The sequence below is a fragment of the Sceloporus undulatus genome, chromosome 1 (assembly GCF_019175285.1).
Source record: "Sceloporus undulatus isolate JIND9_A2432 ecotype Alabama chromosome 1, SceUnd_v1.1, whole genome shotgun sequence".
NCBI lineage: Eukaryota > Metazoa > Chordata > Lepidosauria > Squamata > Phrynosomatidae > Sceloporus > Sceloporus undulatus.
The window spans coordinates 107,467,012-107,494,531 of NC_056522.1; the positions used below are offsets into that span (position 1 = coordinate 107,467,012).

General features: G+C 38.7%; 1 protein-coding gene across 5 annotated transcripts in view; it reads left to right on the forward strand.

Moving 5' to 3' along the window:
• Positions 1-27,520, forward strand: part of HS3ST5 (heparan sulfate-glucosamine 3-sulfotransferase 5) — a 233,589-nt gene that overhangs the window by 177,330 nt on the left and 28,739 nt on the right. For 2 of the 5 annotated variants that reach the window (XM_042446845.1, XM_042446848.1), the window contains 2 exons: positions 4,320-4,434; positions 5,741-5,839. The exons of 2 other annotated variants lie outside the window; for them this stretch is intronic. The gene's annotated coding sequence lies outside the window, so the exon portion shown is untranslated. The remainder of the gene's footprint in view (positions 1-4,319; positions 4,435-5,740; positions 5,840-27,520) is intronic. One more of the 5 variants, XM_042446846.1, reaches the window with a different exon arrangement.

The following is a 27,520-nucleotide window of genomic DNA, read 5'->3' on the forward strand; positions in this document are numbered from 1 at the left end:
AATTAACTCTTTATCTATAATACTACACAGCAACGGTATTACTCCTTATTACCTTATTTAACCTTTCCCTTTTGAAACAATTCTCTTATTCTCGACCAAGTTAAATTATCTTCTTATCGCATTTCATCTTTTAATTTCAAAGTTATGGTATCCATTTCTATGATTTCTAAACACTTTCCTAACCAATCCTCCACTTTCGGCACTTCCTTATTTCTCCAGACTTTGGCAATTGTTATTCTGGCAGCGGTGATTAAATATAATAGTGGTTTCAATTTTGGTCTTAAATCCTTGTTTTCTACTATGTTTAAAAGACAGAGCTCCGGGACCAGAGGGACTTCCAATTGTAAAATTATTTCAATTTTCTTGTGTACTTCTCTCCAGAATTTTTTTATCAGAGGACAACTCCACCACATGTGAAAAAAACTTCCCGTAGTTCGTTCACATTTCCAACATTTTCCTTTATCATTTTTATATATTTTCGCTAATCTATTCGGTGTCATATACCATCTGTGCATCATTTTGTAGAAATTTTCTTTTAGATCCATACACAACGTAAATTTTAAATCCTGTCCCCAAGCTCTTTTCCATGCCTCGTACTGTATGTTCTTCCCTATATTCTGTGTCCATACAATCATACAATGCTTAATTTGTTCTTGTTCCAATTCAAGTCTCAAAATTAGATTATAGAAATTTGTTATTTTTTTCTTATCCTTATCCATCCATATGACATCCAATTCTGTCTTCTTTAACGTTATGAAGGAAGATATGTGGGGGTTGAAGTTATGATAGAAGGTAGGAAGACTTTGGTAATTGGTATTTATGGCCCAACAGAAAGGAAAGCCAAATTCTATAAAAAAATTATGCAAAGAGATAAAAGAATTGAAATTTGAAACGCTTATATTAATGGGAGATTGGAACGGAGTAATAGACCCTAAGATAGATAGAATATCAACAAAGAAAATAACAGAAAAACAGGGTAAACTGCCAGAAACTTTTTTTGAAATGTTGGATACTTTCTCGCTATTAGATGTGTGGAGATATAGAAATGAAAAAACTAAAGATTACACTTTCTACTCGAACCCGCACAATTCGGCATCCAGGATTGATATGTTCTTAATTTCAAGAGATTTGGCACAAGATGTAAAGGAGGTAAAAATTAAAGTAAACAAAAATTCGGACCATAACCAAATTTTTCTAGAATTATTGAAAAAGGAGTTTGATTATAGATGGAGATTAGATGAATCACTGTTGAAGGATAAAAAAATAGAGAAGGAAATCAGACAACAGATCAATTTTTATTTTAAGGAAAATCTGGAAAAGGATACAAACATGAAAATTATATGGGATGCAGCAAAGGCTGTGATAAGAGGACACTTGATGAAAAAGAAATCTGAAAGGAAAAAAGGTCACAAGATGAGATAAGAGTCATTTCAGAAAAGATTCAGGAGAAAGAGAAAGAAAAACTGAGAAACCCACAGAATAAAAAAATTGATAAAGAAATAAAAAATTTAAATAACCAGTTAAATGTTAAAATGACAGACGAAATAACCAAAAAATTAAAATTTGCTAAACAAAGACAATTTGAATTTGGAAACAAAGCCGGCAAATTTTTGGCTTACAAAGTTAAAAAGATGAAAAAAGAAAGACAGATATTGAAATTAAGAGACAGTCAAAGAATTATTACAGAACAAGCCAAGATGAGAGAAATTTTTCATAAGTATTATAGTAACTTATATGAAAAAAAGAGTAGGAAAAAAATTGAACAGGACAGACTAAGCGAATATATTATGAGAGTGGAGAAAATTGGCATGGAAACAGACATTAGAGAAACGATAAATCAAAGAATCACGAAAGAAGAGATAAGTATGGCAATTAGGAGAGGGAAAAGAGACAGAGCTCCGGGCCCAGACGGATGTACACTAAATTTCTATAAAGTTTTCGAGGGTGAATTATTAGAACCATTAGAAAAAATATTTAATAACATCTTAATAGAAGGTATACCAGATTCATGGAGGGAGGCGAACATAACCTTAATACCTAAAGAAGGGAAAGAGCAGGACTGCCCGCAAAATTTTAGGCCTATTTCTTTATTAAATACGGATTACAAAATTTTTACCAATATCTTAGCAAAAAGATTAAAGATTGTTTTGAGAAAATGGATAAAAGAGGATCAATGCGGCTTTCTACCAAATAGACACATTAAACAAAATATAAGAATCATAATTGACTTAATTGAGTACTACGAGAAAAACCCAGAGATAGAAGTAGCACTAATATTTCTTGATGCTGAGAAAGCTTTCGACAACTTAGATTGGGATTTCATGATAAGAATAATTAAAAAATTGGATATAGGACAGAATATGACGAAATGGATCGAAGAAATATATAAGGAACAAAAGGCTAGAATTATAGTAAATGGAATTAGGACTAAAGATTGTATAATAAATCGGGGAACTAGACAGGGATGCCCATTGTCACCATTATTATTTATCATGTGTTTGGAAGTGCTATGTAATAAGATTAGAGAAGATAATTCAATAAAGGGATTTAAATTTAAGGGGAAAGAAATTAGATTAAGAGCTTATGCAGATGATGTGGTTCTAATAGTTGAAGAACCCATTGAAAATATCTCAAATGTATTTAAAATAGTAACTGAATTTGGCAAAAATGCAGGACTAAAAATTAATAAAGATAAATCAGCGATGATTACCTGTAATATGACAAAAAAGAGACAGGAGATATTATATGGGAAAACAGGGATAAAAATTCAACAAAAAGTTAAATACTTAGGGATTTATATAACAAAGAAAAATAGTGATCTGTTTGATAATAATTATAAAAAGAGTTGGCAGGATATAAAAAACAATTTGAAAAAATGGAATAAATTACAATTATCATTATTAGGAAGAATTGCTCTAATAAAAATGAGTGTTTTACCAAAAATCCTATTTTTTTCAAAATCTACCAATAATTCATAATGAGGGGATCTTCACTACATGGGATAGGGATCTAAAAAGATTTGTGTGGGCAAGAAGGAAAGCCAGAATCAATTGGACAATATTAACAGACAGCAAAGAAAGAGGAGGATTAGGGATGCCAAATTTGAAATTATATTTTTATGCATGTTGCTTGGAATGGATAACAAAATGGGTGGAATTAAAGGATGAGCAATTATTAGATTTAGAGGGATTTAATTTAAGATACGGGTGGCACGCCTACATGTGGTGGAATAAAGTTGAACTAAACAAGGAATTCAAAGAGCATATTGTAAGGAAAGCATTATATAAAGTATGGACAAAATACAAGGAAAAATATTATACAAAGTTACCAGAGTGGGCTTCTCCTCACGAAGCAATATTAAAGAAGGGCAGAATTGAGGGAAGAGATTGGCTAAAATATAAAGATTATGTAAAGATAATGGAGGGAAAAATTATAATGAAATCTAGGGAAGAAATGCTAAAAGAGGGAATTAAAATAGATTGGTACTTATATTACCAATTAACGGAAAAATATAAAGCAGACAGAAAAAATGTAGGTATAACGGCAAACAGGGTTCTAATCCCCAGTCGGCCATGGAAACCCACTGGGTGACCTTGGGTAAGTCACACTCTTTCAACCTCTGGGGAAAGCAATGGCAAAGCTCCTCTGAACAAATCTTGCCAGGAAAACCCCATAATGGAGCCACCCTAGGGTTGCCATAAGTCAGAAAGGACTTGAAGACACACAACAACAATGAAGGGGCTATATCTTGCATATTTGGAACTTTCACCAAGTAACAGAAATGTGACTCTCTTGCTGTAAGTGTGTAGTGAGCACTACCCTTGGGACTTGCATTGTGTACAGAACATTGTAGCACACATTGAAGAAGATGCGAAAGAGGTATAGCTAGCCTTCACTGAACTGTTCACCTCACTGTGGCATTTCAATAGATTAAAAAACAAAACAAAATCACAGCAGTTTCCTGTGTGAATGTGATAGGCTTCTTCCCCCATCTCCTCTTGACCTAATGGTGGAATGAAGATAAATCTTGTTAAATTCCCCATTCTGGGTGCTGAGCGGGGGGACTCACTACTGCACAATAGGAATTTAATTCTTTTGCCTAACTTTTCTGCACACTATGCTCAACCCCCACTTTCAACCATACCTTTGGCCTTGTCTTAAGGTGAGACAAGTGCTTGAAAGATATGTTGACGTCCAAGGATGCCATTTTCATGAGTAGGGGCAGGGCTTGTCATGACAGAATAGTAGATCATCTTTCTTTGCTGCAAAACACCTGCTATATGCTTGAAATACCAATACATCTTCTTTTGCACCTACAGCCTGTCTCATCTTGTCCATTCTTGAATCTGTTTTGGTGTGGTGGCCATCATCAACCCAAATCAGCACATGGGGAGACAGAAGATCTGTGACTGAATGGAGGAAATGGAAATGGGGGTAGGGGTGAACAACTCCTGTGAACTATGAATTATCTTGACTTTTGTAAAGATAAATGAAATACTTTTAAAGTAATTTTTATGGTGGTGCATGGGTATTCAGATATTGAAAGCCAGTGTGTTGTAGTGGTTTGAATGTTGGACTATGACTCTGGAGACCAGGGTTCAAATCCCCACTCAGCCACAGAAAATCACTGGGTGACCTTGGGTGGGTGCCAAGAAAATCCCGCAATAGGTTTGCCTTGGAGTTACCATAAGTCAGAAATGACTTGATGAAACAAAACAACAACAATGGGTATTCAAGATCAGAAATTATAATATTTAAGAAACTTAATTCCAACTCCAAAACTAAATTTAAAATGCAATCATACTATTCAGAAGTGAATTGCATTGTATTTAATAGGACTCACATTTAAACTGGTTGGGACACCCTGTTGCATAGTCCCAACTAGTAGAACCAGTCAGTCAATCAAATCCTGTAAAATACTACAATGGGTTTTGGATATGTGGTAATTCCTTGCAAAACCTGCTTGTGTGTAGCTGTCACAGGACACAAAATCAAGCACTTTGTATGCATTTCTAAATGACAATTTCCAAACTCTGGGATTTGAACTCTGGTTTCCTAGAATCCTGGTCCATTACTCAAACCAGACTAGAATAGACACACTGAATGAACTGGATTTACCTAGGTGTTGACTCACCATTCTGCAATTGATGGAATAGGTCTCCTCTTGTTGGGATTAAACAATAAGATACCATCTAATATTGAATAGCCCTCCAAAATAGATAACCTAATCATTAAGAGTGATTGAAACTTTATCTGGAGCAGAGCCTGGACAGAGGAGGGTATAAATATTGGGTTGGATACATGTGCTTTCTTTACACAAATGTAAAAAAAAAAATCCAACACTAAGGGAAAGTTTAAGTGAATATTGAAATACATTGCTAGTTTACCAGAGGGATTTGGGGTTGTTTTTCTTATAAAAATATGTCTTTCTTCTGTTTCTGCATGATAAGACAGAGGTCTATAAGCTGGCAAGGATCTGAAGAGCTACTTTAGCTGCACTCAGGGGTTTGGGCATAGCCAGTGGGGATTTTTACTCCTCCCTCCTTTGAACAGAAGACTTCCATGCCATCTCACAAACTGCTTTTAAACCTCTCCTCAGGCAGACAGGGCCTACTGTTCAAGAAACAAAAAAAACCCCAAAGCCTCCTTTTGTATGTAGTTCTTTGGATCCAAGCCACTCTTTATAAAAAGGATAATAAAAGCCATCATTTTGCTTACCTTAACTTCTATTTTATTCCAGTTTTCAAAACCAAAGGTACACTATGAACTTTCCCCAAAAAATGAAAAGTAGTTTTGAGGAGGAGGAGTTGGAGCAGGGAAAACAGCTGTAAAGAAAAAGGTGGGATTTTTTTCAGTGATCTAAAAATACTTGTAGTTTGGTTCTAGCCATGGAAAATTAATTGTTGGTTGTGTAAAATGTGACATTTTAATCTTAAATATACAAATCAATACTATCTTGCCACTTTAAAACAATAAAGTTATTTTTTAAAAAATACAACTAAATTTTGGGAAGGAGTGATTGCAATACTTATCTATTATTATTATTATTATTATTATTATTATTATTATTATTATTATGTTTATTATGTTTATGTTTATGTTTATTTATATCTCATCTTCCTCCCAGTACAGAGACTCAAGGCGACTAACACATTTAAAACAGTCTAAGTTAAAACAGTATAAAACATTAAAAATACAAAGTTTAAAAACAATTAGACTATTCAAACAATTAAAAACATTACATTATTAAAATTGAAGAATTTAAAATTTATCAAACCCTGTAAAATGTCACAATGAGCTCCTTCGATATGTGGTAATTCCTTGAAAACCCTTTTTCTGTGCAGCTGTTACAAGACACAAAAAGTCTTTTAATGGCTTTTTAATTGATAATTTCCCAATTCTGAGATAGTCTGTCCTCCTGCTTGTGGCAGTGGCTGTCTACAACCTCCTAGATACAGGCACAGAGCCAGCATGGTCAAGGTTTACAGGTTGTTCTGCAATGCTGACCATGCTCTTAGTAGTGACTGTAAGTGGTGGCCAAGTAAATGTAATGTCATTAATGCAAGAGTTCTAGTCCTTCTAAACATTTGCAGGACAAATGGCGAAGCAAACTTCCTTCCTGGGGAACAGTGTGTGTTAATGATGGGTAACCTGCCCACATCCCCAGGGAAAAAAACAAGCCACTCAAGCCAAATCAGTCTTCTTTTACATAGAACAAACTAGTTGAGCAGTGTTAAAAGCTAGGTATTGATTTGTGCCCAGACTGAGAGTCATGCGCTGATGTAAATGAAAATGTGTCAAGAGTCAATATTGATTTTATTTTTAAAGCTAGGTTGTCCCCAGGGAAATACTGCCAGACATTCTGCTATGCTTGTCAGTGAGTGAAATAAGACCCTTTTCCACAAGGCTACACATGTCCAAGCATCAAATTTCCTTCTTTTACTGAAGTAAAATGGACATGATGCCGAGCACAGCTGATGTCAATAGCTTCTTATTTGAGAAAACTGTTTGGTGAAGGAGAAAGAGAATCAGATTTTGAAGGGCACAATGGGCAAGATACAGATTAGGAATCTGAAAACTTTCCAGGAAAAATATGTTAAATTACACTAAATTTGTTTTATAAGAAGTGATAATCCTCACGTAAGAGCCACTGGAAAGCATAGTGCCATTTTGAGGCATAAAGAAAATATGGATTCAAATACCAATCAGTACTTTCAGAAAGAAGAATGGGCAGTTGAGTTTAAAATATTTTTGGTGCATTTCAGATAATAGATGTTTATAGCATCCCAAGAACTTCCAGATTAGTCTTCTTTGTTAAGGAAAAAGCAACATGGGTTATACAGTAAATGAAATAAAACATGTATGTGAGAGTCAGGGTGACTCAGCAGAAGCCAATTGGAACCACACAGGTGTAAATGGTAATACAATTAACAAGTCCTGAATGCCAAGGACAAGAAATGTAAAGTGGATAATTTGCCACACTGACAATTGTTTTTAAATGGCAAGGGAGATGATGAAATCATTAATTGTAGGATGAACCAAGAGAACCAATGAGAATGGTGTACACGCCTACTGGTGGAAACAGACAACAGTGGGTGGTACCATGCATTGGCTATAATAATGATCTATGCATCCAATGTATTTTTGGGTTGTAGAGTGGGTAGTAGTAGTGGTAGTGAGGAGTATAGTATTGTTGTGTTGGATAGTTTTGGAGCTGTATATAGTAGATAAAGTAGATCTTTTATTTAAGACTACTGAGTTGTCTGGTTGTCTTGGGTGAAGCTACAAGAGCCAGCTGGATCCTGAAGAAGGGTGAAGACTTCTGTGGAAGCAAGAGTGAGAAGGCATGGAGAGTTTGTCAGGGTCTTCAGCCTATTCTCTGTAACTCTGCTAAGCTATAACCACTGGCCAAAACTGGTCAGCGCGGTGCACAACCAGGTGGTGAGTTCAAGCCAGAGGTGAAGAGCTACAACTCCCATCATCCCTGACATTCTTTCCACCAGGTACCATTTGGATATGATGGAACACAGTTTCCACTATCCCCATCCAGTATGGCTAATGTCTGGGGTGACTGGAATTTGTAGTTCAGCACATCTGGAGGGTATGTGACTGGAGGGAGTGATACTGTAAAGAGTCTTTGGATTCCTATGGAGTGGCAATAGATGCAGCAAATAACTTGTTCTGTGCTGCACGTATTGTGTCTGCGAGGTCTCATCCAGCATAGCTGTTCAGATTGGTTAAAGAATTAACTCAGTTACCTTCTGCCCTAAACCCACTTTTAGAACCAACTAAAGCCTGCTGCGACACTTTTAATTACTTTTTTGCAGATAAAATATCTCAGATAAGAGTTGATTTGAATGCAGGCATTTTAACAGGAACAATTGGAGAGATGTCCAGTGACTCTGTGGACTGTATTAAACTGGATCACTTTGAGCTTGTAAATACCGATGAAGTGGACAAGCTCCTTGGAAGTGTAAGGAAGACAATGTACCCTCTCAATCCTTGCCCATCATGGTTGACTGCCCAGGGAGGGGATGTAGTAAAAACATTATTACAATCTCATTCACTGGGTTGCAATGAGTTGAAGCTGACTTGAAGACAGTTAACAACAACAACAACAAAATACCAACAAAGTTGGTAGACTTTCCAGCTTTCAGAGGGGAACTGATAACATTCCCAGAGATATATCTTCAGATGTAAACCCCATTGAACTCATTATGACTTGTACACTGGCAACCCAAGCTCTCCTGCTCTTGACTTGGGAGAAGATGCACTGCCTCCATCATCATTCCCATCCTCTGTCTTCAGACAGAGAGTGCAAAAAGATTAGTGCTGGCTGGACAAACTCACCAACACAACTCTGAAAGTACTCCCTCAGAATTAGGCATCATAGTCAGAATGCTCTCGGAGGCTGCCTGTGCTGCCTGAGTAGAACTAGATCTGAGATGACCACATTTTGGTTACAGTATTTGTTGCAGCCTTGGAGTAGCTAGCAAAGGTCTCAATATGATGGGCCCTTCCAAATAGTAGTGTGTACCCTTTCACTGTCCTTGAAACTTTGCTGCCTGAAATGGGTGCTCACTCTGCCTAATGGGAGGGGCAGCTCTGACGTCGCTGCAGGATTGGCAGACATAAACTATTATCAAAATTTAGGTACAAAATAGATAAAATACAGTATGTACGGCCATGTTCTAAAGTGTTGTGTGCTAAAAACCATGGATGTTCCCTTTGAGCAACTATCCTCCATAGTCCCTGAAAAATATGGGCCATCTGCATGAGGCAAAAGGAGCTGTTGGTAGAAGTGGAAATGGCAACTTGAAGCACATAAGTTGGTAATCTGGGTAGTACAAGACTAAAAACATTTGGTAGTTGTCTTTCTCCCCACTTTTTAAATCTGTAAAATACTGTTGAATCCTACTAGTTCAAAGTAAAGGACAGGCAGTGAATACAATCATATTTTATCTCACCCTACTCTCTCCAAAAAACTGCTCAACAATAACGTATATTATGTAAAGTTATGCAAATGAAGCATCCATGTCTTCCAATAAAATGGACAGCTTTGCTTTCCTGAAATTATGGAGCTTATTGCTCAACATTTTAAACCGGCTCCACCCTCCTGGAGGCAAGGATTATTGCACACTAAATCACCATCAAATCGCCAACCTCCATCAACCCGGGTCCCAGCCGTGCTCCACCAGCACTTTTTAGAAGTCAGAAAGCTTTCCAGCTTCTAAAAAGTGCTGGCAGAATGTGGCTCGGACTAGGCTGGGACCCGGGTTGATGGCGCCTGGCAGTTCAAGAGGCTGGAGCCAGGAGACTGGAGCCAGTTTAAAATGTTGAGTGATAAGCCCCATATATAGCACTACCATTTTGTAACCTTTGGAAAATGAGGCCTAATTATTAAGACTCTAATAATTTGTTGCCTCATAGAAAATATGGCTCTAAGCAACAATTAAAAGAATAAATTTTAAAATTGGCTATTTTAAGTGTGTTCAACTCTACCACACCCCATTACACCTCCAATCTTTAGAAACTTTGAACTCCAAAAGAAAGAAAGGAGGGACATGAGTGGAGATCACTGTCTCTTCACTATACTGATGGGATTGTTTTAAACGGAGGAAGAAGAGCACAGAGTATCACTGAGCATTGATACACTGTTGTAAACTGCTGCAGCACTGATGCTTTGCCTATTCTTCTGGTTGGTATGTGCTGTGTAGCCTGGGGAATACAATAGCCTATTATTGGACATGAGGCTGAAGACTGCATTGCTCTAATGGGGCAATTACTTTAACACTCAGCAACTCTTGATCTGCAGAATTTTGTGTAAGATTACAATGATGAGGTGAAGATTAACACTTCTGGGTGTAACGGGACTGATGAGACATGCCTTATTAATCCTCCAAGAAAAGCTTAATTGGACACTGGAGTAACCTTGCTTCATTGTTACATGCTGCCAATTCCCTGGGAGACTGAAGTAGTTGGGATGTATGATAGCAAATGTTATTATAATTAGGCACACGAAGACTAATCATTCCCCTCTTTAGGAAAAGCATATGCCAGTTTCTTCAGCTATCATTCAGTATTTTGAATTAAATAGCAATTAATTTGAATAGCCATCAGGCACAGCCAAACAGGAAACTTCTTTGCGAGACCCAGTTCCTAATTTCAAGAGAATTGTTTCAAATTTTCTTCCCATGAGCTGATGAAAGCACAATCACATTTACTTTAATAGTCACATTTGTTTTTATTATTTGGAGTTCATTATTTCATCAGACTCTCTTAGACTTGATGGGGGGGGGGGGGTTAGTGCAGAGCTCAAAAGATATCCAGATTTTTTTCTACTGGAAATACTTTTGCTCTGAAGAAAAGTTTTCTTGATTGGAAAAGTCAAATGTGATTAAATGGATGAAACTGAGTTTGTTGATTTTGTACATGAAAGAGCAGGTCCAATCCACTTTGAAGTATGATGGTCCCTATGAAACACTGGGCCAGGTGACAAATGTTAAGCGAAAGGTGAAAGAGATAAATTTGGATTATCTCCCTTTCATTCCCAACTCATCTGAAGGTCTGAAGACCATAACATGTGTCTGATGTTCAGACTTTTGATTAAACATGAAGTTTGAAAGATGTCCAATGGACATGACTGTGATTCAAAATAACCAGCTAGCCAAAAGGTCTAATCTATCTGATGAAGTAGTTGCATGGATAAATGTGACTGAAATTATAAGAATGATAAAATGATGTGTGATATAATGCATACAGTGAATGAAAATGTAAGCGCTGCAGAAGGGAGCATCTCAGAGGGAGCATGGGATGAAACTCTGTTGTTATTCTTCAGATGGCTGGTTATAGTTGCATGCTGTAGTTATGTTCTATATTAAAATGAATATCAGTATGCAAAAGGATATTGTAACACTTTTGAGACTGTTAGTCACAGTTAACCTCACAGGTGCTATATGAATCCTTTGCATACTAACCTGACTATGTCTCTGTATTCTACTAGAACGAATAGTTTAAGTCACTTCCTAAGAGATTATGTCTGTTCTTGGAGAAAGCCAGAAAATTTCTATTACAGCACTTTGTACTTTGCATGTTTTCACAACTGACACTTCATTTGTAATGCAACATTACCGTGAGCCAAGTTGGAATGAGAGACTTATCCAAGGCTATCCAAAGGCAATGAGGCTAAGGAAAGTTTCAGCTCAAGGACACTTGCAATCATACCAAGTATTCTGCATCATCCTGGCTCCAAGTAAATAGGATTAAAATTATGAATCATTCTGTGCTTTCCAGGAATATCCTAGAAATTGTGACTGTTTTTCTAAACAAAAATAGTTTTCATATACAATGCTGAAAAGATTTTTTTTTTTAAATGTGTGTGGGTTTTCCAGGCTATGTAGCCAAATTCTGGAAGAGTTTATTCCTCATGTTTTGCCTGCATTTGTGGCTGGCATCTTCAGAGAGTGGTGGCATGGAAGTGTGTAGGGTTTGTGTGTGTGTGTGTGTGTGTGTGTACTTGTGTGACCCATGGTTGGGAGGAAGAGATTTACACGTTGTGTGTTGGTCTGTTGTTGAATGGCCTCGGAGTAGGAGGATATGCAAAGTGGATGTGTGCCTATTTAATAAGCAATCCATTGTCTGTGGGGAAAACCCCTGACCCTGGGAGGTGTTCATTTGCATGAACTGAGTCTTGATTTTGGTTTTCTTCAAGACTGGTAGCCAAACTACCAAGTTCTGCCAGGGCTGGTTTGGCAGACCCCACTGGTCACTTCTCTCCAGGCTGAAAAAGAGCCATTGTTGAGCACCCTTTGGATTTGGCCGGTCAACCAATTACAGATCCATTTAACAGTTACTTTTTCTAGCCCACGTTTTACAAGCTTGTTTGTAAGAATGTCATGGGAAACCTTGTCAAAGGCCTTACTGAAATCAAGATATACTATATCCACAGCATTCCCTTCATCTACCAAGCTGGTAATTTTATCAAAGAAAGAGATCAGATTTGTCTGGCATGACTTGTTTATCTGAAACCCATGTTGACTTTTTGTGATTATGGCATTGCTTTCTAGATGTTCACAGACTCTCTGTTTAATGATCTGCTCTAGAATCTTTCCTGGTATTGATGTCAGACAAACTGGACGATAATTGTTGGGATCCTCTTTTTTCCCATTTTTGAAGATGGTGTCATGGCCAGCCAAGATCAGCTCTCGGAGGATGAGGAGGAGGATGAGCCTCCTCCAGAGCAAGGGCTGATTGAGGCAACGCCAGGTGCTGTTCCTGCCCTGCCAGGTCCCAGCTGTGATCCTCCAGTCCCAGAGGAGGAGGTTCAACCAGGTCCTAGTGCCACAGAGAGGCTTCCTTCGGTACCACAGCCTAGTGGTGAGTCTGGAGACGAAGCTTGCCTGCAGGTGCCTTCTTACAAAGAGAGAAGAGCCGAGAGTTCTTGCAGATGCAGATCACAGAGGATTGCCGAGAGGCAATCAGCCAACCAGCCTCAGGTGGCGCGAGGGAGAGTTTCCCTTACTTAAGTGGGAGAGAGACTAATGCTGGTTGCTAGAGTTTATTGCATGATCCCTTGGCGTGATTGCTGCTAGCTCCTAGTATCTAGATTCTCTGTTACCTTGACCTCGGACCGGACTACGTTATCTCTTGGCTGTTTTGACCCTGGACTGTTTGACTACGCTGTTTCCCGGTATCCTGACTTCGGCTTGACTTTCGGAACGTTGGAATCTCTGGAATCCTGACTTCGGCTCGTATTCTTGACCTGCCCTCGGACTGCTTCTTAGCTGGGTCTGCTTTACTTCCACTGAACTAAAGGCTCTGTTATCAGCTACGGTCAGTGTTGCTGGCAGCTTTCCCGGACAGATGGCGACAGCGTTTGCCCTCCTCCAGTCTGCTGGGATTTCTCCTGTTTTCCAGGAGTTTTCAAATATGATTGCCAATGGCTCCGATATTACATTTGCCAGTTCTTTTAGTACCCTTGGATGTAGTTCATCTGGTCCTGGAGACTTAAATTCATTTAGGCGGGGTACAAACCGCCACTTTACGGCGCTCCCCCGCCGCCGCCATTTGCTCCGCGCGGGAGCCGCAGCAGCCAAACCGCGCGACTCCCGCGCGGAGCAAAAAAGAAGCTCCATTTCGGAGCTTCTTCTTGTGGCGCCTCTATGACGTCACGAGGCGCCTGGCGCAGACTCGCGACGTCATAAGCGCCGCGACACGTCTGGACGCTATGCGTCCAGTACGTAAAGATGGCGCCGCCCATGTAGAAGGGGCGCCGCTATCTTGTACGTATAGGATACGTACTAGGGTTAGGGGGGTGCGGAAGCACCGCCCCTTCCTAACCCTAGTACGTATCCTATACGTACTATATGGCGGTTTGTATCCCGCCTTAGATTAACAAGGTATTCCTCTACTATCTCTTTACTTATTCTGTGCTGAAATTCTCCTATTCTGTCCTCTGCTCCATTATCCTCAGGTTGAACACCCTTTGCCTTTTCTGAGAAGACTGAGGCAAAGAAGGTGTTGAGTAATTCTGCCTTTTCTCTGTCCCTTGTTAGCATTTTGCCATCTTTTCCACATAGTGGCCCTACCATTTCCTTCTTCTTCCTTTTGCTGCGGACATATCCAAAAAATCCCTTTTTATTCTTTTTAACCTCTCTAGCAAGCCTGAGTTCATTCTGTGCTTTAGCTTTTCTGACCTTACCCCTGCAAATGCCTGCTATTTCTTTGAATTCCTTTTTTGTGATTTCCCCTCTGCCTCTGCTGTAGATTTCCTTGGATGCCTCTGTTGTTGTTGTTATCCACCCTCGAGTTGATCTTGACCCATGGTGACCCTATAGATGAGACATCTCCAATATTCCCTGTCCTCCACTGCTCTGCTCAGTTCCAGCAAATTCATACCCGTGACCTCTTTCATAGAGTTCATCCATCTAGCATGCGGCCTTCCTCTCTTCCTATCCACCTTCCTAACTGTCCACTTCTTGCGTCCATACATGATAATAGGGAATACAGTGGCTTGTACAATCCTAACTTTTGTGCTCAATTGTATATCTTTACATTTTAGGATCTTTTCTAATTCTTTCATAGCTGTCCTCCCCATTCTCAATCTTCTTATGATTTCTTGACTGCAGTCCCTGCTCTGATCAATGTTTGATCATAGGTATGAGAACTCTTTTACTGTTTCTATTTCCTCATTGTCAAATTTGTGTAAATTTTCTGTGGTCATTATTTTTGTTTTCTTTATTTTCAACAATAAGCTTGCCTTTGCACTTTCTTCTTGGTCTTCTTTAGTAGTTGCTCTAGGTCTGTGATGTTATCTGCTAGTAGTATTGTGTCATCTGTATACCTTAGATTGTTGATATTACTTACACCTATTTTCATTCCTCCTTCTTCTGTTTTCAAGCCTACTTTCTGTATAATATGTTCTGCATATAAGTTGAACAGCTAAGGTGAAAGGATGCAGCCTTGTTTATAAAGAGTCATTGGTAAAGATTCCTTTTTTTTCATAACAATGGCTGTACAAGATACCTAACAATGTTGTAAAGGAAAGGTGTGTTACATAACAACTGCAATATGCTACTAGTTGTTTGTTTCTTTCACACTCAGAACAGATATCCTTCAATATCAGCTGAACTGAGAACAGACACATCTTGACAAAATCCAGGCTTGTGATTAACATAATAATATTTTTTTTTTCATGATCATGTTCAGTCATCTGTGTATTTGATGCTTATGGCCCAGTTATAATACCTTATTTCCATTTCGATTACTGCGTCAGTCAGGCTATTGAGAAAGTCCAAACTACTTTCTTGTGTCATATGTTGGGTGTCCCTAACTGCAGAAATTCCAGACGTATGACTGGAAAGTGGAGTAAATCTTTTGGAAACTAGCACCAACCTGATTAGGATGGTGCATTCATTTTTCACGCTCTTTTGCATAAATTTCAGATCTGTCCTGATGAGTGAATTACTGTGTGATGTTTATTGGAGCATAATGTATTACTACCCAAATGGCTAATTCCAAATTTGGCAGGAATAATCATGATTAATCCTCTGCTATCCCCCTCCTGTTTCAACTGTTTTTAAAATGTCCCCGTTTTCCCTTCTCCTCTCTCCCCACCCTTGTCCCCAGCTTACTTCCATTGAGTTCCAAGTGCAAAAGGAATTGTCAAAGTCATTCTTCCCAAACACCATGCTGCAAGGAGCCTGTCCAGAAGCCAGGCACTGGAGAAACAGGCTTTCTGGTTCTGTCAACAGGGATAGTGACTTTGCCTTACTGGGTAACTGAGTAAAAGTGTTGCCACTTATATAATGGATCATAGAACCAGCATAGGCTGTCAATAGGATTTTTAGCTCTCTGCAGCTGTAACTCTCGTGTTTTTTTTTAAAAAAAAAATCACATTGTGGGTCCCACTATTAGAAGAAAAGCATTAGGTAAATATAATATATTAAAGGAAATAGTATTAGCCCTTTTGATTGATCTAATAAAAGTTTTGCCATAATATGGATTTCAGAACTTTTCTGTTGTCCAGCTATTTGCCACTTATTTCTGATTCTTTAGCTGACATAAGGTTTTTAAGACCAGCAAGCATCTAAGAAACCTACAGGAATACATATTAAAGTATCATGTTTACAGTGGAATTCAAATATTGAACAAGTCCACTAATCCATATTTTATTCTAAAGTGTTAGATATCCCAATGGAATGACCTGTCTCTCTGCTAAAAGCAAGCTCAATTGCATTATCTTCTGTTTGTTCAAGAGATAAGCTTAGCAGCTGTTACGGTTACATAACTTTACAGTCAGCCTTTTGCAAAGAAAGAATGCCATCTTAGAGTACTAGCCTTTTTGTTAATGCTTTACAGGGAAGTAATTTTAATGCAGACACAGATTAAAATGCTAATGGTTTGTTTGTGTGTGTGAGTGTGTATGTGAGTGTGTAGATATTATGTTATTGTGTGAAACATATTAGCCACATGCACTATACTACTAGCAAAAGCTCATTCATTCGGACTAAATCGTTCTCATTTGGATTTAAAGTTTTGATGAATTAATTAGTACCATTACCTCCAGCTAAAGTACAGATTTTAACTAGATATTAATTGGAAAAATGCAAATAAAAACAGCTGCAGTCAGTAATGCAGTATCTAATGATATTGACAAATATTTCATGTGAGTTTCTTTACTCAAAGCATAATTCTACACATCTGTACTCAGCAGCAAGCTCCCCTGAGTTCAATGGAGTTTACCTTCAAATATATGAATACATACAAGGTTGAAACCTGAGGCAATGTATTGAGGATGATTCTATCCACTGACTGTTCAGCCAGGTTAATTGTATAAATTAAATTTCAGCATGAAAATTAACCATGAAATATTATCAGTTCACAGTTCAATATCATAACTTTTATTTTTCATTTGTTAGAAGCAGAAAAGTGACCTACTAAAAACCTGTTAATTAGTGAAGAGTTCTATTTCTTAAATATCTATTATGCATTTTTAAATAATAAATTTCTATTAAGTGGGATTGCACATCTATTATTATTTAATAATAATAATAGTTTATTTATATTTTCCTGCCTCTCCCAGATGGATCAAGGCAGGATTACAGTCCACTAAAATACATACATCAATACATAAAATACATATAAAAACACATCAATAAAATTAATAACAATTAATTTTAAAAACTAACTCATCATCAAGTGGCAATGCAATAAAGTTATACAATGGTCAGAAGAAGTCTCTTACACAAGTCGGGTAAGCTCACCAGAAGAGAGCCATCTTAAGTGCCCTCTTAAATGCCTCCAAGGAGCTAATAAGACGGATCTCTTCCGGAGGACCATGCCACAATTTTGGAGCAGCTGATGTAAAGGCTCTCTGGGAAGTCGATATAAGGAAGTCGATATTTAGGCATGTACTTACATTTTTCTGTGAGATTTCTTTTCAGGAGCTGATGGCATAAAATTTCCACTGAATAATAAGCCCCTTTGATTCATACATTGGAAAACTGATGTGACAACTGTGATTGCTTAAAGGGAAACTGCTGGTGGTACATGTGTAGTATTTTCTTTTCCTTTTCCTTTGAAGAACTATCACAAAAATCATTAAATCAAAATTTGCTTAATACTCAGATTTTTTCACTCCTTTCTGGCCCAGTCCTTTTCTGAAGATGAGGTGTCGGCTAAACACTATGCCCCAAACATGACAGGAAACCATGTTATTGGCCTGTCTGTTTAGGAATGCATGCACAAAATAAACATACTAATACTAAACACAATAAAAGACTTCAAACTTTCTTCTGCTGCATTTGTTAGATTAACCTTCCACATTTCTTCTTATCCCATATGGCTAAGCAATCTATGGTCTGGTACAGACCACCAGAAAAGGGCGATCTGCCTGAGCCTAGTTTTGCTCTGCGGGGAATCTGCAACCTCCAGACCGCAGGACTTCCCTGTGGAGCAAAAAGACCCCGCAAAAACTGGGTTCTTCTTGCAGCGCAATTATGACACCGCAGTGCACCAATGGCATACTCGCAACATCATAATGGCACCGCACCGTGCGGACGCTAGGTGTCCTGCACGTAACAATGGTGGCACCCATCTGTTCAGGGTGCCACCATTGTTACGCCCTCATCACGTGCCACCAATTGAGCAAACTTCATTTTTGTTAATGAAGATTTTGAAGGAAGAGTTTCTAGATGGCAGCACATGCCACATCATTTGTTTGTCTCATCACATTTACTCTTAAAAGCAGATATCTCTCAGTTTCTAAACAGGGAAGATATAACAACATCTTAAAAATTCATTCCTTAGGCTTAACAGTAGACAATCAAGTTCTTTTAACCCAAATCTGGCCCTCCTCCCCGTAACTCAGTTCTGAAAAAGAGGAGAGGTCCTCAAGCATTCTTGGAAGTTCCCTGGCCTTACCCCTAATTCCAACTGCATGAAATCTGATTGTGTTTATTCAGTTCTGAGGGAAAGACACTTATCGTAAGCTCCAGTGCTTTACTTGGCATGCCCATTAAAGTCTTGGACTAAAAATGTTCTATTCCTATGCGTTCCATGTTCTTTCGACCATGGGTACCAAAGTAACACATTAACTTAGTTAACTGTGGTATACTTATACCTGATTCTGGGCCTGTCTTATTTATCTGTTTGTGTATTTGCCATCATAGTTTCTCAGTGATCAAGTAGTTTAACTGCTTTTAGAAACTTGTTCAGATTTATTAAAGTATACCCACACACACACACACACCTCTGTTGCAATATATCACTGGATTTTATTCACAAAATGCCAGCTGTCAGTAACTTCAACATGTCTAGACATCAATGTTCTATACCAAGACCCTTCAGGATTGAACAAACTGTCTAAAAGTTCAAATAAAACAAAACTGGAACTGGCCAAAAGTCCAGTTCAAATTTTTTTGGGAAATATTTTCTTTTTCTATAAAGAGGGCAGTGTGGGCTACAGATGATTTCAAAGGTGAATCATTATTCATGGAGGCTTCATGAAAAGTAAGTTGCCCTTTCTTTTTACCCCCCCCCCCAAAAAATGGTGAGGGGAGCAAAAAAGCAGCACTTCGTAAAACCTTCACCACTGGTCTAAATTTTTGTTCTTTCTTAAACATTTCAACTTCGTTCTGTGTAAAAACAAAATCATCTAACTAAAGGCAATGAAATGTGTATGGCAATGCATTCTTTGACCTGAATATTAATGGACAGATTCAGTCTCAAAACCTAGAATTGAAAGGCTCTGTTCACCAGCAAATCCCAGAGGGTCATATTTCTCAAAACAAAATTAATCTCTTTTAGTCATCGCATAGTCCCATCCAACTCAATGCCATTACCCACAAAAGTAAATGCTAAAGGTTGAAGGTAACTGTTGTCAGCGCAACTGCTGGGGTCCAACAACCACTGTCAGCAACTCCAACGAGTCCTGGGGTTAAATCAGACCCTTGGAGCAGAGCTGGCAAATTTCCAGAAGCTGAAGCGTGGCTCCAAAGTCCAATTGGGATGACAGCAACTGGATGTCTTCCAGGAACTGCAGCAATGCAGGAACCTCCGGGGACACACAGCAAACCGATGCTGTAGCTTCTTCTGATAAACCACCAGAGAAACTAAGTCTCCCAAAGTGTTCTTTATTCACAGTGCTATTATACAAAACTAGATCTCTAAAACTCCAAAACATACCAATCCAACTCCTACTTCAAACCCACAAGCTATCCCTTGCAACCCCTGGGTGTATATAGTCTCCAGACCATGTGGTCTCCCAAACCCAGTGAGTTCAGGTGTGTAACCATGTCATGTGTCTCCTGTGCAATCTAGACACATGGTATCATCATCCATGGCTACATGTACTTGGGCATTGAAGTGTCCTTGAGCCAATGAGCTTCAGCTGTGCTGATCAGCCTTGCCACTCTGCTGAATGCTTATGGCCAAACACACACACATCAAGCATTTCCCTGTGTGCTGTGTTTTAACCCTTCAAAACCCTGACAACTGTTGCTAGAATAAAAATAATAGAATATAAGGAACAATAACATTTAGGAAGCAATATGAAGAAAAGAAATGTATTCTAAATTTGAAAGAATGATGACATGTAGATGTACCTATCAAGAAACTATGCTCCCTTATTTGGCAGTGTTTATTGTTTCTAATTTTAATGCCAGATTAAATAATGTGACATTGTGCTTAAATACACTGGCCAGAAGTTGTGACCAAGCCCTATTTTTGTAAATCCTGGTATATCAGCCATTGTAATTCTAAATTAAGATACATGGAGTTTTCATATTACCTGAAGCCTATCTATGTGCTTGCATGCGCGTGCGCACACACACACACACACAATCTCATTGAACAATACAGAATGGGTTGCTGCTGAAGAAAATGAGAATTGCCCAAACCTGTCCTAATTTGGGAGTAGGATTATTCTGCCATCCACTACCACTAACACAATGATCTCACATTGTTTAAACAGCTCTCCCCAGTCCCTCAGAGTACATATTTCCTTATGGCAAGGGGCTGTAAGGGACTGGATGGTCTGGGAAACTTTCCTTTTATAAACTTCTTTAACTTGTTATGCTAAGAGATGCCACAAATCGGACTAAATTTCCAACATCCTGTATTTGAAACCATTCTACAAAAATGTGTTTTATCTCTCAGTTGCCTTAGGATAGAACAGGAAATTATTTAACTTTGAGTAGAATAGACAGAAGAAACTATTTTAGACTTTCCAAAAGTACAAAAAGCACAGGTAGTTATGTTGGCCTTTTAGAGGAGAAAAGAAAACCACAGGAGGGCAAGACATTTTTCACACCCAATTAAAATCTCACAAAATAAAGAGCAATTTATTCTTCAGAACTCTTAATCAAGCAGAATATTAGATAAAGGGAAGGCGGGGTTGGAGAGACAGAGAAAAAGCAGAGAGTGCTGTCTGTGTTTCCCCAAGTCTGTAGTTTGTACATATCGTATGTGGGAATGCAGGTTGGGTTTTGTTGACCTGTTGGTGCAAGATAAATGGTAAGATGCATTTTGGACTAATGGAACAAGTAGGTAAAATAAAAAAAAAATGTTTTGGAAAATATAAATGGCATAACCAAATTGCAGCCATCCAGAGGTTGTTGGACTACCACTCCTAGCATTTCACTCTGTTGGCTATGCTGGCTAAGGCTGATGGAAGCTGCAATCCAACACTATCTGGAGGACTACAGAATTCCTACTCCTTCCAGAAAACATAGACATTACTGTACTTGGATCTGTCTTATGCTGTAATCAATGCATACCTCCCATAGCTTCCCATTCCTTGTCTGTAATACAGTTAATGCCCTTTGCATTGATTTCAATGAGATATTCCTCTCATTATTCTATAAACTATATGGAATTGGGATACTATTGAGTTAAATGCTCAATACATTATTTCTTTTTACTGCATGAATGTTTCCATTTATACTTAAGGTTTTTTTGTACAATTGCAAGCCAATGTTCATACTTTAGAGCCAGTTCCCAAGTAGGTTTAATGGTAGTAGCATGGTTGATCTTGTACCATTAAGTCTGTACTATTGTGCTCTGTCTGTAAGGTGTTATCTGGCATCTCTTGTTACCGTGCTGGTAACAGAGCTTATGTTTTCCAGATATCAAAGCAAAAAGGAAGCAGCTTCTTCCAGTGAAAATGTCCAAGGTCCTGGTGATATAGCAATTCCTGTAGATCCAGTCACTGCCTGAAATGAGAGGCCAATGGAGATAAGAACATAATAGGAATGCAAATGTGAGAATAAACAAAACCAATGTGTTAAAATCATTTGGATACAATGTAAAGGATCAAAGCTCTGTATTGGCCACATATGTACTTCCTTTTTTATTGATAGAAACTTTTGTTACTGTATCAAGAATCAGAGAATTGTGCCAGTTAGTAAGAAATACAATTAATGAAGCTGCATCCAGATATGAGTGAGAGCAACTCTACTCACACAACTGAAATTTCTCCTGCCTTCCTCTCCCAGGGGAGCCACCTCCGCCCCTTCCCAACTCTTGCTGATAAAGCAGTCAAGAGACACTCTTTGGGATCCTATGTGATATGAAACAGGAAGTATAGGAAAGGAAGGAGGAATCAGGAGGATTTGGCAGGACTGCCTGCATAAAACCGCCTTGAATCCCATTATGGGAGAAAGGCAGGAGATAAATCTTTGAAATACATAAAAAATAAATGAAAATAAAATAAATGGTATCCTTCTGGCTCGAGAATATTGTTTTCTATTTGACATTCATATGTGCCAGTCATAAAACATTAGATCAGACAAAATCATCAAAATTATTCATCTTAGTTTTGAGATGGATATCTCAGCTCTTGCCTCTAGTCCTTTGCAGCAAATATATCTGTAGATTCCAGAAGAACCCAAACTATATATCTGGTCATCACCAAGTATGTGCCAGTTCTAAAATACTAAGAATAAAAAAATTAAAGTTGGGATTAGAACAATTAAGTTTCTTCTGGACCTTATCTTTTATTAAAATATATTTCTTTTAACATATGTTTCCCCCTTGGAAACAGATTTCCTCCCTTTTACAGAAAGCTGGTATCCAAATCCCTCCAAAAATATTTTAATATTAAAGAATTAGTGAAAGAATTATAGTTCTACCAGTTGTCCATGCAGTTATGCTAAAAGAATTATGTCCTTCCACTTCTTCATAGGTTAATCATATTAAATCAAAATCTGTCATGGCTGGATAAAAATCATGTGCAACAATTTATGGAACACTGAAAAACTGGTGATTAAGTATGTGTCCCTCTGAACAAATGGTGCTGAGATGCTTTAGAATAAGTCTATTTATGGATAAATGATAGACTAATATTAAAAGATATGCCAAATACTTTAAAGTTTATTCTAGACAGAGATAAAAAAGTTTTTAACATTGAAAGGTGCAAATAGTAAATTTTGTTTAAATTCTCCACTCCATCTCCCTTCATATACTGTTGAACTGCACATGCTACAGAAAAGTGTTGTGTAGAGTGTTGTTGTTGTTGTCGTCATCAATATCATTGTCATCTTGTATTATAACTTCTGGACTGTGAGAAAGGGATTATTAAATCTGAATACAGTGGTCCCTCCACATTTGCTGGGGTTAGAGGTGAAAGACCCCCATGAATGTGGAAAAAACACAAATTTTAACAAGTATTCTTTTTACCTTAGAGGACACTTCTCTGGGAATCTCCTGGTCCTCCAGTGCAACTGTATGGCCAACATCTGCCAGAAATTGATCATAGAATCATGCTGGGGGACCCACAAATGCCTAGAGAAATGTTTTCTCTAGGAACTTGTAGGTTCTCCAGCACAACTCTATGGTCAACTTCTGGCAGAGATGCGCTACAGGAGCTAGAGGTTCCTAGAGAGAACATATTAATCAAAACTGCAAATAATCAAAGCTGCAAAACTCAAAGCCACAAATGTTGAGGGCCAACTGTATTTCCCCATGGGGTTGTAGTCAGAGCTCATCTTTTTCAGTATATGGTATATATTTTTCATACCTATTTTCTTCTGTCTACACATACAACACGTGCATCTTTTTCTAACACATCCTGTTAATTGATTGGACATCGAGTGAAGAAGCTCCCTCTAGGTAGCATGAAATTATCTAGATATTTTGTTGATACTCCATTTTGTCAGAAAGGCCCAAAACAAATGGGCAAAAAAGCCCACTTCCAGGTGGCTTTGGGGCATGGCAATCATGATGTATGCCCCCAAGCCACCAAGAAGCCAGAAAAGTCACCCTGAAAATGAGTGGTAAAAAACCTCTCCTTTTCAGAAGCCACTTTGAAACAGTGGCAGTGGATTTGATTGGGGCCATGTGCATAGGGTTGCTGCAGCTCAGGGAGAAGCAGCTTCAGGGTGGCCCCAGTCCAGACTTTTAGGGCAGTCTGTTTTGCCCCAAAGTGACCTATTTTACCCTCATCCACTTTCATGCACATTCATTAAAAAATATGTGGCTGAATAGCAACTTGACACTGAGATTGCAGATTTCATTTTGTAAAGTTTGCACCTGTTATCCTACTTGTTAATAAAAAGACTGAATGTGTCAAGTTAGTGCAAGCAAATGCTTTAAATTGCTTTCACCAAATTGACCATGTACTTGTATAATGGTGTGTGCATTCTTGCTGACCAATATACTAATGGTGAGCAAGCATGAAAAAAGTTCAGTCTGGAACAAGAGTCCTGCAGATTGAAAAGTATCTTTATGAGGTGTTATGCTATCAATTATTCCAGAGCATAAAAGAAAGACTTTAGCCCACTGTAAGAGAGACCATTGTTCTATGGTTCAGCATATGTTTTGCATGCACATAGGGGTCAAGCAGACTGGTAGCCTGGAGCGGCCAAAGGCCGCCCCAGCTCCAATCAACCCCCAATTGGTGCGGGACCATAGTGCCCAGATGCTGCAGTTCTGAGGCCGGCTGCTGCTGCAGTCCAGAACAGACTGTCAGCAAGAAGCAGTGGGTTTTTTGTTCTCCTTTTGCAGCTGGCTTTGGGCCACATTAGCCAGCCTTGGTATGGCTGCTTGCCGATCCAGGGGCATGTGTCATCTACATGCCATACCCCCAGATTGGCCCAAAGGCGGCACTTTTGGCCCATCTGTTTTGGGCCATCGTGCCTAAATTGAATCCCTTGACATCTAACTGCAGTTAGAGTGATCAAGTAGTGATTGCAGATTTGCTATTTGTTCTGGAAAATCTTTAAAATTCCTGGTTGAAGGGACTTAAAAATGTCCTGGCTTGCTGGGCCAGTTGAAATAGCAAATTCCAGATTTCGCCTTCATCACAGGTCAATGGATACATTAAAATATTGCAGTGGTGATGAAGCAGGAAACAGTGCAAGAAGACTGGCACTTGCAGGAACCTCATCCCACCCTGCAGGCTCTGATTGCTACTGCACAGGCATTGCATTGCCACCTTATTCTTCCATTCCTTCCCTGCTTCCCGCAACTGACTCAGAAGGTTGGAAAGGAAAGGAGGTGAGCAGAAATGGTCTTGTATTGGGTGGTGATTGTGTTAATGTCTTGAGCCTAAGGCAAGGCAGCATAGTGGAACTTTGCTTCAAAACAGCCTCAAGGGAGTAAAAGGAGTCCCTTTACTCTCTGGGGCTGCTTAAAAGCCTTCCTCCCTTCACACCAGCTGTAGGAAAAAGAAGAAAAAAGAACTCTTAGGCCCCATACAGACTGCAAAAATAAAGCTGCTTCGGGTCACTTTGGAGGTATGCTGTTTAAATGATGCAATCGTCCTAAGAGTCCAGAAGCTGTGCCAAAGCCATGCTCCAGTCCTTAAGACCAGAACGTGGCTTTGGCGTGGCTTCTGGACCCTTAGGACATGTGTGTCATTTAAATAGCATACCTCCAAAGTGACCTGAAGCAGCTTTATTTTGGCCTGTCTGTATGGGGCCATAGTTTGGTGTGTACTGAGGTTCAAACATAATGGTAAAAAAGTGCAATGATTGCTGAATTTGCATAATCAGAATGCAGATTAATAATATGCGTAATTATAATAATTGACACAATATTCAACTTAGATACCCAGATGTAAAGGACTGGCAACCCTAAGTGATTGATTGATTGATTGATTGATTGATGATATTTCTATACTTTTCCAAATTAAAATTGTTTGAGTAGAGCATCTGTTTGAGAGAGAAAGAGAGAGAGAGAGAGAGTATAATCACATCATAGCACTAAAACCACTGAGGCTGAATCACACTTCAGAAATAAGTATCATGGAATCCTGGGATTTGTAGTTTATTGTGTCACTAGAGCTCTCTGACAGAAAAGGCTAAATAACTCACAAAACTACAAATCCCAGAATTCCATAACATTGAGCCATGGCAATTAAAGGGATGTCAAACTGCATTATTTTTGTAGTGCAGATGCAGTCTAAGAAATCCTGTGAAGACACACCCAACTAAAGGTGGTGGCAGGTTTGGGTGTGCAACGGCGGTACCCTGGTGAAATCAGACTCTTTTACCCAAAAAGGTTCTGCTACTGAATGTAAAGTTCAAAAAAGGGGGAAGTTTAATTTAAAGAACAAAAGTAAAGAGTTTTATCCTCCTCAGCTCTTGATAACTTGAAATAAAAGATACTTTACAGTTTGATTTTTAGTAATCTTCAGGGTGTCATCTCTCTGGGTTTGATCTTGGTTTGATCTCTTCACTCTATGGAGCTGGTGCAGGGTCTTTCAGCTCCTGATTTCTTTGACTTATTTGATGTTGATAACTAATTTGGCTAACTTGTTCCTGGTAAGTAAACTGGCTAATGTGTAAGAAATGCCCTTTCCGGCTGTCTGGGCCTGACTGCCACCAAAAGGCCAGTTCTCTGCAAGCTCACAGCAAAGACTGCCTAAAAACTAAAAAACCTCTAGTTAAAACAGAGCTTGCTGGGAAGGGGCAAACCAAACCTGGAAAAATGCAGGGGATACATACAGCTCCTCCCACAACTAATACAAAGAACATTTTCTATACTAAAACATACTATGGTCTGAACTAATATAAAGAGAAATACAGGGGGAGATTAAAACAGTCCTGGCTGGATATCACAAATCCCATTAAAAACCTAGGAAAATAAGCACTGAAAAGAGTACAAAGTAGATGTAAGGTAATTCTTACTTTGGAGGACATCCGATAGCTGGGGTGTTACTTATGAGAAGCTTTTAGTAGCCATGCAGCCTGGGTTATACTTGGATGAGAAACCACTATGAAATACCAAGTGCTGTAGGGTATATTTCAGAGGAAGTCAATGGCAAACCCCTTCTGAGTATCCCTTGCCTAAGAAAAGCACATGAAATTCATAGGCTTATCATAACCCAACAAAAGACTTTTCACACCCTTGAAAAAGTCTTCAAGATCCGGAAAAGCATATATGACGGAATTCAGAAACATAGGTATGTTCGTCTGGAATATCAGTATGCAAAGAGATAATTGTAGCACCTTTGAGTCTAACAACATTGTCCCAGAAGCTTTAGTAGGCTTGGTCTACTTCCTCAGATGCATTGGAAGAGAGAGTTCTTCAGATAACTTGGCCTCAACCCATTAAAGGTTTTTAAAATTTGCAAACTAGAATAGCTGATTATAATACTAGTGTGATATAATGGTCTCCATATTCAGTCCTATAATTTAATATAGTATGTATTCAATAGAATATATAATTGAGTTTATATGAGCATACTGTATGTCTGTCTTTGGATACAGGGAGCCACCATCCATGAACTCCATATCCTCTTAGCTTTCAAAGCCCAGAAGTGAGCATAGCTGCTTTTGTTGCTGCTTAAAAGTGAGGAAGAGAAGGAGAGGAGTGACAATTCTGACAACAAAAATGGTGCTGGTCTGGTCTTCTCACTCCACTGATGAGAGCACCCTCCTTATCCTTTTTTCCCTGGAGACCAGACCAGAAACTTCTTCATTGACAGAATTGCCTTCTCTCCTCACTAGTAAGCTGGTGGAGCAAGGACAGGACACAGAACTATAACAGCAAAATATTATACTCCACCTGGGTGAGG